At 39.8% G+C, this 14,872-nt stretch overlaps 1 long non-coding RNA gene across 1 annotated transcript in view; it reads right to left on the reverse strand.

Annotated features, from left to right (window-relative positions):
- Positions 1-14,816: 14,816 nt before the first annotated feature.
- Positions 14,817-14,872, reverse strand: part of LOC136367534 (uncharacterized) — a 313,961-nt gene continuing 313,905 nt past the window's right edge. The window contains exon 3 of the long non-coding RNA XR_010744703.1: positions 14,817-14,828. This is a non-coding gene — a long non-coding RNA (uncharacterized lncRNA). The remainder of the gene's footprint in view (positions 14,829-14,872) is intronic.

The following is a 14,872-nucleotide window of genomic DNA, read 5'->3' on the forward strand; positions in this document are numbered from 1 at the left end:
TAAATATTAATGAAAGTTGTTGTCTTGTTGATTTCAGTGGGAAGGAAGATCATCCCCAAGATCAGGCAATTAACATTGGCACCAAAAACAGTTTGAATGATGAACCTTCCTGCAAACGATGAATGTAGAATGGTTGGCTAATGATTAATGCATATTTCATATTAATAAATCATATTAATTGTTCTCTTCTTCTCTCCCTTTATTTCTCCCTGTATATAGAAAAAACTCTATACGCATCCAAAACCAAAACAATATCTGAGAAGATGCTTTTATGCTTCGGTCCAAAGAGCATTAAATGAGATTTAGACAAAAATTTCATATTCCTCGTAAAACCACCAGTCTGAATTAGGTAGATATTTGAGATTATTGAGAGTGTTGGACTACAAGCTGGATATTCACCAGTCTGGTTTTCTAACGTGTGGCTTCCGTATTTCATGTTGTCAAATCACATTGTGGTATTTACGGCCATTAATTGCTATGGATAGGAATCATGTATTCCAAGGGGACATAAAATAGAGGTAAGCATGAAAATATGAATCCTAAATAAATAAATAAAAAGAAATATAGAACATGAGCATATTTTCCACAATTTTTATGATACTGTAAAAAGTTAAAAGAAAAAGCTAGGACAAAAGTAGAAGAGGTATTTATGAACAGATACTGTGAAATTGAAGAGAGTAGTGAGATACTTGAAAAAAGTGTGAAAATTTGTCTATTCATCTGATCCCTGAATCAGGGAAATGCTTCAGCATGTCCTTGTGCCTTAAACTGTGAGGGTGACATATGAGCATACCCTTCATATAATTGTTTGTTTTGGAAGTTCAGCATCTGCTGAGTACTCTTAAACTCATAAAAGCACAAGGGATACCTTTTGGGAAAAAGGAGGGTAAGGTAATTGCCATGTTAGCCTGCCGTGACCTCAGATTTGTTCCTGTTTGTCCTCAGCCTCCTGAGGGAAACTATGCAAAGTGATTACACTCTTTCCCACTTGTACCAACAGAGGGTAAATAGCCCTGCCTCCATCCCTCAAGTATTTAGAAGATGATTTTTGGGCATCAGGCAGTTGACATTTCTGTCCTTGAAAATTATTTCCTTTTATCAACTACCATGGTAACACTGAAAAGACAACTTGAAAACCTGTTTTTCATCACAAAATATTCCAGAGGACTGCAAAATATGCTCTAAGTCTCCAAGCTGTTCCTTATGTCTATTTACACAAAGTTCAGATACTTGAATTATTAAGACCCACTTACCTGAATAGGATGTTGCAGGATTAAGTCTTTAGTCCACTCCTAACCGTTGCAACTGTTTAGTGGTTATCTCCAACTACCTCTGAGTTTGAGGCATGAAGTCAACAAAATTTGTAAATTGAGATACTAGTAAAATAAGAAAGAGGCAGGTTAGATGTCTGATTTAGAACATATTTTCACCATTTTTTCTACTCCTTTATTAATGAAAAGTGTTGTAGTAGAGCCTGAAGCCCATGCCACATTATAGGTTTTAAAGTGAGTCTTTTTTAAAGGTTGGATTTTTTTTTTGCCATCTCTGTGATGGCAAATCTGAAGTGTCTATCTCCAGCAAGCCTAATAATTCTTATTCTATAAAAAATTAGGAAAGCTTTTTTAGGAGGTACTTAATGATAAAACAGATGAAAATAAGTAAATTGTGGCCATTTCTCAGGCATCTGATTCATTAAAGGAATATCCAGATTTGGAAGGTCAGGAGGAAAATTTCAAAGGCTAATAAGAATTCCGTGGAAAAAAGAATGTCTAATGCCTGCATAGTTTTCCCTCTGTCTTTTAAGCTCTCACTTCTCACAAGGAGTGTCCCATTCACAGCCAAATAACATTTTATTCTTATTAGTCTTTGGCCTTTGGGAAGGTTACAACTGAAGACAGCAAAGTGATGTCCTTAAAACAGTGAAGGCCTATTTTATTCGTAGTGGTGAAGCATTATTAGATGAAATAATTTAGATTTTTCACTACTGACCCTTCCCTGACACTGCCTCTTGATAATACATTGAATACTGAGACTACCTTGCTGAAGGTGGTCTTGTTTACGTAGCAAAGTACACAATCATGTCTTGAGGCAGATACAGAGTGGTGGCATACTTTTTTCAGTAATGGTGATCTCAGCAAATTTATGAGTTTATTGACACTGCTAAATATCACTTCTCTGCCATTCAGAAGAAGGAGCATTATATAGTCGACAACTAGACTTCTTTTGTTCATCTTACTCTTTTTCCTTGTTGGTTCTTCAAGTTTTTAGAACCAGTTAAATTAATTAATTTGTGTTATTTAACTTTATATGGTTTTACTACTTTCAAAATAGGTATTATTGTAAATATGTTCTGGGACATAAATCAGCAGCCTAAATTATTTGTTGCAAATGAATTATACAATAAACAACCTACTTTCCATTGTTTGCAGACCAAGCTTGTTATCTCTGTCTTGGTTGTAAGCAATAGGTGCATCTGTTTTGGTCTATGGATTATTCATGGCAGGTTCACTTCAGCAAGACAATGCTTGTGATATATAATAGATTATCCAGTTCATATTCATTCTTTCCCTGTTTCCTCATTGGCTGACTGAAACTTTTTTTGAAGAAATGAATATTTGTGAAATAATCATGAGCCAGAAATATTTTGCAAATGACCTGGCAATTATCTGCACACAATGAATAATGCAACTCAGTGAATAATATCAGAGGTAACTTGTTTAATGACCTAGTTCTGAATTAGTTCACTGTTTGACCAGATCGACTTACTTTATCCAGCTAGTATAGGATGCAGATTGGTACCTTTCTTCCTCACTGACTCCGCCAATGCTGACAGAAGTCTAATTCCCTGATCAGAGATGTAAATGATGTAAAGCATGTTCTCTGCATGCAACTGACAAACAAGTGTGACCACACTCCACACTGGATACTGTATTTATACTCCTCTAGTGAAGTAATGGCAGGTGAGACTGCCTCAAATCTTGTCCTAATATCACAATGTTATCCCAGAGCTCAATTATGTAGACTAGTTTACATGCAATGTTAATTTAAAAGAACATGAACAAACATCCCGAAGGGTTTTGGTCTGTTAAATATTAGTTCTTATAGACTAAAGTGCTGACATGGCACACAGATGACCCACCAGATTCTATTTGACCCACCAGTTAACACTTGAGAGTTGAAGAATTTGAAGTTGTCTACTTTCTTGGCAGTTACCCCACAAGACTGAAATTTTAGAAAGCTTCTTGGTGAGAAAAACGTAAGCAATGGTTATATGAGAAGTGCCTGTCATGAAAAGTCTTCAAGATTTTGGCTTGGTGGTCAGAGAACAAACCCATTTCCTGTGAGTTTAGCAACTCTGTCATGAATTATCTCAGTTTGTTTAACACAGTTTTCAAAGGTGTGTTTTTTGTTAATACTGTGTATGATAAGTGCTACAATGTTCCTGACAGCTTGGATAAGAAGTGATGAACACAGTGAATAAGCTCCATCAAGTAAGGCCAGGAATTATATCTGTTCTAGTAATGTCAGCTTGTCTTAATGCTGCATTACTTGGCACTGTACCTATATCACATTTCATAGCTTTCTTTGCCTCTCCAATCCCTGCCCCCAGTTAGATTGTCTCCTGACACCTACATTTCTGTCACATTTCTGTATTCCTCTCAGTAGAATCTGAGGGAATAGCAGAGCTGTTGAGGTATGAGATAGATGATCAAGTTACAGAATTTCTCAAGTTTGTTCCTTGTCAAAGCTTCAGCTTTTGGAGATTTGCAATAGATCTGCTTCTCTCTTTTTTTTTTTTTTTTTTAATTCATCATTTCTTGGCAAGTCACTTGTTTTCCAGTGAAAGCTGTTGCCTTTACTGTAAATGACCATTCAGAACTTTGGGCACTGCAAGAATAATGTGTTTGTTTGGCTAGAAGACATGAGCTTGGGGATAATCTTCTACCTCTTCTCGTACAAAGAGATCTGTTAATGAGCCAGCACATTACTCAAGTGCTGGCAGCAGACAGCCTGCATTTCAGAATGAGCTCTAACTTTAAAAATATCCATCAACTCGACAATGTGTCAGGTAACTGCACCTCATGGCAAATGAAAGTCCTATTTGCTAGGTCATGAAGAATTAATTCTCTTAACACAGATTGTTGTGTGATTTCTAGAGAGTTTTTTTAAACACAAAATAAAAGCTCTTGTAGCTTTCCTGCGTTGCTCTTCAAAATACTGATGGTAGAAAGGAAAAATTCAGTTTTGTCCTATCTTTTGTGAACTATAATGGAGTTTTTTTATCTCCCAAATGGACTAGGTCTGAATATTAGCAGAATCAAATCTGGTCTCAACCTGTCCTCACTGCTTATTTTTTCATGAGTGTATGGCAGGAGCACAGGCTGTGATATAAAACTGAAGAAACTTTCCACAACTTATATGACCCCTGGTTGTGAGCTAATCTCACTTTTTAGAACTTATCTGCTGATACGGGGCTGGTTTAAGGTCCTTGTCAGTCCAGGGAGCTATTTAAATAAATGCATCTCTTTGTTTAGGCAAATCATAGGACAGAAGTAGCTTGTGGAGTCTGGTATATATTTCAGAAGTAGTCTGATTCATATCCACAGTTGCACATGAACATCTTCATATGACTGTGCCTGCTGACTGAGACAAGGACAGTAGAGAATCCACAGGAACTATAGTAGTTGTCTTTTAGAATTTGGGGAACATTTTTACTAATTTAAGTAAACTGTCTTGATTTTTGCTATTTTTAGTAATGGCTATCATATTTCAGATAAATTGTCTAGCTCAGCTTCATGTGCACTCTACATCAAGAAGGCAAGGAGCATTTTCCTTTTGTCAAGAGTCACATGAGGGGCAGAAGAGTCATGAAAGGACCCTCATGGTATTACTCTAAATTTTCTAAATTTCTAAGTTGCTCTAAAATTTCATTTTCAGATAAAGCACAGTGCTCTCATTCAGGTACCGAATGATATGGCCATCCAAGCAAGGCTGAGAGATGCAGTCCCAGAAATCCGGAGGATACTTTACTGTTAATGGCATGTTATGCAACTTTTCCTTCACAGATTAGCCCATCTCCTTCTGTTATGAAGATAAAACCAGAAGTGTTTCTATCACTGAAATGGAGTTCCTCTTCCCCTGCCACTGTCATTCATACACAGCCATATAGCACAGGTTCTGCCACTCCAGAAAGTGATTCAACATTTGTGTTAGCAGCCAGAAAGAGTCCAGGCTTCCACTGACAATTCAAATGGATCTTCTGGTTGGAGAATCTCCCAACACAGCTGAAAGAGTCATCTTTTATCTGAGCTGAAATCCTGTTCTCTTTGAATACAACTGTTCTCTGACTGTTGCAAAGTCCTTGCTGTTTTGGCATTTTTCCTGGTGTTTTTATGATACTTATTTTAACATACTGCCCATTTTTCATTCTGGGACAGTGCTCAAAAATTTGCCCATAAATGCCACTTTAACTGAGTGAATGCTGCTTTTTATCACTGAATTGCTAAAGGCATTTCTGGTGTTTTTCCAGGCCACGGCTTTAGTTTGTTGATGTTGAAACAAATTTGAGCACAGGCACAATGGGTTAACATTTTCCTCCTTGTTTGTGTAGTGACTGATTGTTTGCCCAAGTTGTGAGACCAACCTGTAGCAGGCAACTGAATGCAGACATTTTATAAGGGAGACACGTAAAGACCTGCATCATTTATGAGAGGAGCATTCTAGGGGCCAGATAAAATCAAGAAAGAGAGAAAAACCAGAAAAACTATGGATGTTGTCTGATGAAATGCAATGGAACAGGATTAACACCCATTTTCCCATTTCTTGCCCTCCACAATTTTTCACTGTGCAGTTATATGGAAAAGGCCTCTATTTCAAGGTGCCTTGGTTTGAGGTGCACAATTTTCAGTGCACTCAGCTGGGATACAGAGTCCAGGTGCCTTGAGGAGGAGGTGGTAGGAAAGGAGGCAGTGCACACCCATGTTTTACTATGAACAGAGAAGCACTGAAATATTGCATGACTCATTGCTATTTCTGCTTTTACAAATGAGAACTAAATGGCAACAGTCCCTTTGGTCCCTTTTCATTTCATCTCCATTCCAGATTAGCTGTCCTGAACAGTTATAGAGTCACAGAATGGCTTGGGTTGGAAGAAATCTTAAAGATCATCCAGTTCCAACCCCCCTGCCATGGGCAGTGACACCTTCTATCAGACCAGGTAGACAAAAGGATGCAACATTATCTCCTCTGACCCTCTATTAGAGGCACCTGGGTAGTACAGGAGGATCAATCCCCTTGCTTCATAGTGGGAGCCTGTCAGGGAGATTAGTCCAGTGAGATTAGGAACAGCCAGATTGGTCCCTGACAGCTTTAGTTCACGCCAGGATTGTCTTCAACCCCAAGGGCAGCTAAGATTTTCTTTACAATCTACTGTATGGAAAACCTCATCACAAAAATCTCTCCTTGTTTTTCAACCAGATCAAGCAGATAGTTTAATTAAAAACTACCACTGGCAGTACTGGTATAGTAGGGCACTAGGAACCTTTTCTCTGTGGCAGTTTCTCAGCACAAATGATTCTGTGTGGTTGTGGTCACATATTTGATTGACTTGGTTCCCAAGCTGATGTTCACAGTGCTGTATTCATCTTGTTCAGATGGCTGTGACATGCTGCCTGAATGCACTGATGCTGACAGTGAATGTGAGGAGAACCAGACAGTTGACAGCATCTCCATTTTTCAGAGCTGATGTAGGATGATCTATCACATGATGCTAGGCCACAGCCTGTCATTTATACAGCTACAACTGTAATGTGGGTAAAATGAGCAGAAATGAGAGAGAAGTGACAAGAGGGGAGGAAAAAAAAGAGGTGAGGTGTTGACACTGTTTTGCACGAACATATTTTATTTAAATGAAGACTATATTCATCCCACATCTCAGGTCTACCTGCTATTTCAAGCATTGACAGCCCATCCTTGCCTGCTGTTTGGGGAAATGTGTCAGCCCAGAGACAGGCATTGGAGATCTTTTGGTCTGGTCCTGTGCCCCATCCATCATGGCTGTTATGGAAGCCTCTCTCACTGTTCCTTGGAATGTACAAGCATCAGCCAGAAACCAGATAAAAAAAAAAAAAAATCTCTTGAGCTAGATAACTGTATGTTGAAGCTGGGACTTGTAACAGCCATGCATATAAGAGGTGTTGATGAGGGAGAACTCTAAGGATGCATTCAATGCTGCTATTGAGCACCTAAGATGGATATGGGGACCTCTTCTGGAAGGAGATTAATTGGTGACTCAAGCCTCCCTTCGGAGTCAAGCATGTAACCTCTGTGCAGTTTCTGGGGAGATCAGCCTACCTGTGGGTTTGCAGTTCTTTACCTGGATTTTCTCTTGTGAATCAACTGATGCTGTTTCTTGTTTTGCTACCCTTCCCTGTAATTTGGGAAGAATAGTTCCTGTAGCTCTGGACTCTCTGGAGCTGTCTAAGGGAAATGCTGCATTGTAAGGGCAATATTCAGAAAGGTCTTCCACTTGGTGACTGCTTGTTTGCCCACCTGTTGTCATGTCATTCCTGAAACAGGAGGTTGAACCTTGTCTAGTGGTGTGGCATAAGCTGGACTGTCCCAGGCTTTGTGCTAAGAGCTGTGAGGCTGAATGGCATATTGTGAGCCCCAGCTGACCCCTTACTTCACTGTTTCTCTAGTGGGTGTTACAAATTGCTGGTGGCCTAGATGTGTGGGGAATGTGACATACCCTGGCTGCCATGCTGGGGGCTTAGGAGAGAAACAGAACAAAGCTCCTGCCCATTCCTCCCACTCTCTGATCACCTTCTCACAAGTAAATGGAAAGTCAGTGGCACTCAGCTTACTTGTCTCTGCTTATGGGGGTCTCACAGCTTGCAGAGGCAGGTATGTTTTTGTGTAAGAAAGGTTGTTCCTGTGCATCTTTAGAGTCTTGCTTAGCTCTGTCAATCATATTCTTGTGCCTAACTTGGGTTAAAAAGAAAGCCCCATGATGTCTGTGGTACTTCTGTGACAAATGTTACATTTTTCTTAGTATCACATATTTCTGTTGACATGACTGGAGCACCACACTTGACAGTGATGAATTATTTACAGCAGACCGACAGCCATTTATCCTGTGGTACCATCTGCCATAAAGATCACAGTTTTGTCTTAGCAGCTTTCTCTCTTTGTTATTCTTTGGAAGAATATTTGAAGATGTGGAAGCAGTGAGGAATGGATAACCACCTCTGGGCCATGTTTTCAGTGGTGTGTTCAGATGCTTCTGGACAACAGTGTTAAAGGTTAAATGCTCTTGGCATTTGATTGGGAAAACTTTAGCAAAGGTGAAGTGAATGATGCAAGCCTAGCATGAGCTTTAACTGTTTAGGATGTTTCCCATGTGCATCCTTTGCTGGTCTCCTTGGTATAAGGGTCATGTTGTGGGCAAGGAGGAGGTGTGACTGGAGCAGAACTGGCAGATGGTCCCTTGAAGGTCGTTTCTTGTTGCTATCTCCTGTAGTGCTGCCATATGCTGTGCAGGGGGATGTTTCCTTCCTCTTCATGGAGTGTAAACTCATCAAAACAGCAAGTGCAGCATGCCATCAACCCTCAGCTCTTGAAGTTTCTGAATAGGTCTGTGGCTTTAAGACATTTTTAGTATGTTGTCAAAGAGTATATAGAACAAGAATTTTTGAAAAGAATTTTTTTAAAATCTGCCTGTTGTGAAGGTGAAGGTTTTCTTTTAATGATTTGCCATTTTTCTCCTGTAATTGTCTTTCTGCTTATAAAAAAAATTATTTTTATTTGTTCTCCCCTAAGACTTTTCTTGTAACCTGTGAACATCCAGAGCATGGATAGTACTATATAAGAATTCTGGGGGATTAAATGCTACCACTGCTTCTGGAATCATAGCTGCTTCCCTCAGCTGCTGGTAACAGCACAAATTTCCAACAGAAAATACCTGAAGAAACCGCAACTGGGGAGGGGAAAATGCATAAAACAGTTTTGAGTGCATAAAAAGTTTTTGGTCATGTCTTGAATTAAGTTAGTATTTCTGAGCTGCTTATACAAATTTAAGTCCATTTCGTAGTGGAGTCTTTCTAAAACTGGGAGAGAAAGCACACGCAAACCATGGTTTTTCTATATAGTACATGACCTTTAGATAATCTATCTCCTACTTCCTTTTCTTTTGTTAGTTGTGTTTAATAACATAAAGAGAAGTTATTTATCCTGAAAGAATAGACAAAGGTATACATGAGTTCGTAGAGGCACAAATCCTGGTATAATCTTTCAAGGAAATTTAAAAATTTTAAAAGGCGACAAGTGTGTGTAAAGCAGAAGAATCAGGATGCCTTTGCCTGTTCAAATGACTTGAAACCTTTTAGAAAGGGCTTGACTATCTTAGTGTTAGGTCAACTTATGCCACTGGAATTAGTGTTTAATATTACTCAGTTATCAGTGCTGGCTATGATTTGGTTGGCCCAGACAATAACTATAACCCTGAACTTTACAGCTCTTAAGAAGGAGGACAAGTTTTGGTCACTTGACTCAATCAACTGACCTAGAACCAAGGTAAAGACCCAAGAGTTTCTTGTAGCCAGGCCACCAAAGCTCTGAGTGATATAACTTTGCTTTATTTTATTCTCCTCTTTAGCTCCTCAGGCTTCATTGACATATGTGTGTCAGTCTGTTGACAGTTTGCTGCTAAAGCTATTTTTGAACACAGTATTAAATGAGGTCAATAGCAATAGGTGGGCTTAGGATTGCAAGGACTGCACATGAAGTTAAAAAATCAGTTATCAAACAGTGATTTTTGATACTACAATTTAAAACTGTAATATTTACCTGTGGGTTGTAGTGAAATGCCAGAGAATTACAGAATCAGTTGGGTTGGAAGAGACCTCTGAGATAAAAGAGTCCAACCTATGACCAAACACCACCGTGTTAACTAGACCCTGTCACTGAGTACCACGGCCAGTGTTTCCTTAAACAGCTCCAGGGATGGTGACTCTGCCACCCCCTGGGCAGTCCATTCCAAAGTCTAATCATCTTTTCTGTGAAGAAATTCTTCCTAATGTCCAACCTAAACCTCCTCTGGCACACCTTAAGACTATGTCCTCTTGTGCTGTCACTGGTTACCTGCTGGAAGAGACTGACCTCCACCTGGCTACACTCTCCTTTCAGGCAGTTGTAGAGAGTGATCAAGTCTTCCCTGAGACTCTTTCTTTCCAGATTGAACACCCCCAGCTCCCTCTGACACTCCTCATCAAACTTGTGCCCCACAACCTTCCACGTCTTTGCTGCCCTTCTCTGGATACAGTCAAGCATCTTGATGTCCTTTTTGTGGTGAGAAGCCCAAAACAGCACAGTATTCAAGGTGTGGCCTCACCAGTGCCGAGTATAGGGGAAGAATGACTTTTCTGGCCCTGCTGGCCACACTATTGCTGGTACAGGCCAGGATGGCATTCACCTTCTTGGCCACCTGAGCACACACTGGCTCATGTTCAGCCACTTTCATCCAGCACCCCCAGGTCCTTTTCTGCTGGGCAGCTTTCCAGCCACTTTGTCTCCTGGAGTACTGCTGGGGCTATTGTGGCCAAAGTTGTACAATTTGCTACTGGGTCTTGTTGAAACTCATACTTTTTTGTCCCAGCCCATTCATCCAGCCTGTCCAGATCCCCCTGCAGATCCCCCTTCTACTTACAGCAGATGAACACTCCCACTCACCTTGGAGATACCTGCAAATTCACTAATGGTACAATCAATCCCCTCATCCAGATTATGAAGAAAGACATTAAGCAGGACATATATAAACAGGAATCATGACAGTGTATGGAGTTATACAATTTCTCTTAACAGCAGATGCTTGTGTATGTGTAAATGTTGGTCTAGTGATGGATATCATCCCATTGTACCAAATTAGTAACCTTGTTAAATACCTACATTTTTTGAGTGGAATAGTGGTGGTGTATTTAAGAAGCTTCATAATTTATGTTGCTGAACTCACCCTCTATCTATGAGCCTTTTCTTCTTTGTATTCCAGAAAGCATATCCAATGGCCATCACTTCTGCCTCTGCCTGTAGCAAGGCAACACTTTTGTACCCTGGTAAGCTCAGACATATGGAAACTGCAAAGCTTAAAGGAAAATAATGATCATATTAAATTTTACTTTTTTTAGCCTTTGACATTGAAAGATTATTATTGCACTGATTCGAAGGTATGGAAATTTAGAAATCATGGTCTGACTTATATTTATTTCATTCTCTACTCTAGAATGGCAATTTGATACACCAGTGTGTTTTCATTCCACTCAAAGTACTACTTTAGCTACTACTTCTGACATGACTTATTACAGTGTTTTCATTAAGGGGAAAGTAATCTCCCTCTTATGAAGAAAATATGATATGGCCTGGCCTTCCTTTCTTTAGGGAAGAGGATCATAGCCAATAGTTTTAGATGTGTTGCTGGGCTTTCCTTAGGTCTCAGAGATTTTGTTATTTGGTGGAAGCAACTTGTTGTGGTTTGAAAACAAACTGAGTGAGAGGCTTCAAGTCAGAAATACAATTTAATAAGAAGAAAAGGAAATAAAATAAAATAATTGCAATAATACCAAAAAAAAATAACAAAAAAAAAAAACAACTGACAGAGTCAGAATACAACCTGATCAGGGTGATGGAAGCAGTCCAGAGTCCAGACAAGGTGGTCTTCCTGAAGCGGTGATCTCGTAGAAAGGTCTGGTAGCTCTGGTCCTCTGGAAATCCAATGGGTGAAGGCTGCTTCTACTGTCCCAAATCCCAGCATATATCCAGATGAGAATGCTTGGCTCCTCCCTGTGGGTGGAGCATCTCACAATGGGATGATTAGTCATAGAAGAGGGCCTTGATGGCCCATTAAAGAGAGATAACTCCCGGAGGGAGTTGTCTATGAGTCATGCACAAGGCATTGATGGGCCATTAACTGAAGATGGTGATAGAATACATCCTAAACTACAACCCAGGACACAACTCCAGTGTTTAATTTGGCTGGGATTGTTGTAGTAGTGTAATTGGCAAGGTGTTGGGGAAGGATATTAGAAACCCAGGAAGTGTTGTGTGGGAAGCTGGGGAGATGCAATTCATCTTCAGCAGAAACACAACTTTTCTGGCCGATTGTATTGATGGAGCATCTCAGTGTGAAAAGGTCACCTGTAGCGTCTGCTCCCTATGCCTATCTTCCACAGCAGCCAATTTCTTCATGAAGTGAAAGTCTTTGTGTTAATAGGAGTGTATGACAATGTAATGTGACTTTTGGAAGTGTTACAACAAGTTCTGAATGATAGATGAAATGAAAAATCCCTGTCTGCTGAAGAGGAAGCATGTACTGCTCTGGATGATACACTGCCAACAGTTCTAACAAGAGGCTCCTTCACAGATTTTCCACCTCAATCAGCAATGCAGTTGCTGTCCTCTGAGCAAAATCTCTCCTCTACTTTTTTTTTTTTTCTTTCTGTGCAACCAAAGAAATATTTTTTCAACTTTATAGCTTACCCACTGCCTAAAATATTCAATAATCTTTCTCTGCTTCTAGTTGTGACAGTCTCTATAGGAAGCACCTCTTCTCCAAATTCATCCAGCTTGTTCAAGTACTTTTACAGTAGTTTTACTCCATACAATGAGGGAATGGGCTGGGCAAACCTTAATAAGTGATACAGTCAGTAATGTATAGCACTTGCTGATGTATAATATCAAGTTTGAGGAAAAGGTTAGCAAGAAAATAGACACTAAGGCCAAGTAAAGAACCTAGTTTAAGATTTCTGTAGTAATCAAAGAGTCTTTTTTAATACAATCAAGCCTTAGCTGGTATATCCTGCCATGGAAAATAGAGTAAATCACATTTTGGAAAACAGTGGTTTATGGATGGACTTAGGTGGCATCACAGATAATGTATTTAATTTTAATTTTCCTGCTGTGTTGAGGCAAAAAAGGGATGGTGTGGTCCACAAAAGAGAGAAATATTTAGTACTCTTTGTAGGCTTCTTCATCAGGTGATGTGTCCTGTTCTGTCTAAGCTGGGCTACAATTTGAGTTAAGGACTGGAAAACAGACATCAGGATGAGGGGTGTCAAGGATTCAGAGTATTCAGATAGTTTGAGAGAAGGGTGAGAGGTCAGTCTGAAGAGGACACCTGGAAGCAGAGGCTTTTCCACCTGGCTGACAGAAGCTGAAGTTCACCTAACTCAGTCTTGAAATAAGAAGCTGCTTTCTGGCTCCAAGCTCTGTTGATGATGAGAGCTCAAGCCTGGCTGGGCAACTTGCCTTTTTCATCCCTTTCCTTAATGGGAAAGCATTCAATTCAAAAGCTTATAGACAGCAACTCCACATTAAGACAATTAACAGACCCAAATTTCTCTGAAGATGATCAGGGCAGATTCCTTTTCATCTCCTCCCTTGCGCAAGGAACGAAGGTTTCTGTATGCAGCTTCTTTTCATTGTTATTCACTGCTTTCCCCTGCAGCACAAGAGATTGGCCAGAGCAGGAGATCTCTTTGTAGGTGGCATAGAGAGTGATTACAGATTGCCTTAGCTGGTTTGGGAGGGAATTCTCCCTGGGTCAGGTTGGCAGGCTCTGTAGATCTTTCACCTCATATAGCATGAGGTGTGGTTCGTCTGCTGGGATCATTTGTGTACATCTCAGGTGATTCATTCCTTGCCATTGCATGTCTTTCTCAGGTCTTGCCAAACTTGTGCCTGTAGCAGATAATTTTCTATGCAGAGAAATGCTTTCCTGTCACTAAAGTCTTTGAGCATCAACTAGATGTTTTGGTTAAAATTAATGGTCTGTGAATACACAGTAGGTGTGTCTGGTATTCTTTTTGGCCTTAACTTTTAGGAAATTATATCTATATATGCTGTTTGATTGGTGGAGATTATTTAGGAAAGCGGTCTTTTCTGTTGTGAAAAATGGCTTGACTCCCTTAGAGACCTTGTTCTGACAGCCTGAGAAAATCTTACTCTCTATGGAGCAGAAGTCCAGCTTGCTTTAGTTTAATTCCAAACAACAGTCAATGTATACAGTTCAAATGGTGCATCTCCATGTGTAAAAGCCATGCAACTCTATAGACTGACCTCAACTGAATGTCTATACTGCCTGAAGGAATAGCCTCTTCAAGGACCTTTCTGACTCTGTGTGGGAACTACCAGTGCAAAAGGAAAGGCAACTCACATTAAGTGGTGTTCTGGTAGTTGAAGTAGCTCAACAGCCAATGGATTCCTGTCTTGCTGTGTGCTGGTACAAGAAGAGCATCATTTCTACAGTGACTTGTTCCACGTCAGTGAAATCAAACTCAGATATTCCTGAGTTTGAATTCTTTTTTCCGAAAGCATACAATTTAGCCTTTAAGTCTGTCTACTTCAGCAAAATAACAAATCCTACCTTCAAAATGTAGATTTTGCAGCCTCAGGGGCTCTGTGATATATGTGACACAGAACCTGACCTTCTCTATAGGCAAGCAAGTATTTGTAAATGTTTGTGTGCATAGAATTATAGTATAATATGTATTTTAAGAAAACGTTTGCTTCACTGAAGCTCAAATTTCCCCATACAGGTATGTGCAGGAGTGCAAAACCAATGCATGCATGAAATGATAAGTTGAACTTCTGCAATTTTTGAAATATACAGCAGCACCACAGAAACAGAGATCATATAGGCAGCAGTGCTTGATAGTTGTCTTTCACATTATGATCAAAAAGAGAGACATTTCAGGGTGTTTTTGCAAAGGGGCCTTTGCAGAAACACCATAAGTAATCAAGATTTACTCTGTGCATATCAGGAGAAACTGTGCCACTTGCTTGTGTCTGGCTTCATCCCATAAAGTGGAAAACAGCAGCAATT

This window comes from Sylvia atricapilla, chromosome 1 (genome assembly GCF_009819655.1).
Source record: "Sylvia atricapilla isolate bSylAtr1 chromosome 1, bSylAtr1.pri, whole genome shotgun sequence".
In the NCBI taxonomy this organism is placed as follows: domain Eukaryota; kingdom Metazoa; phylum Chordata; class Aves; order Passeriformes; family Sylviidae; genus Sylvia; species Sylvia atricapilla.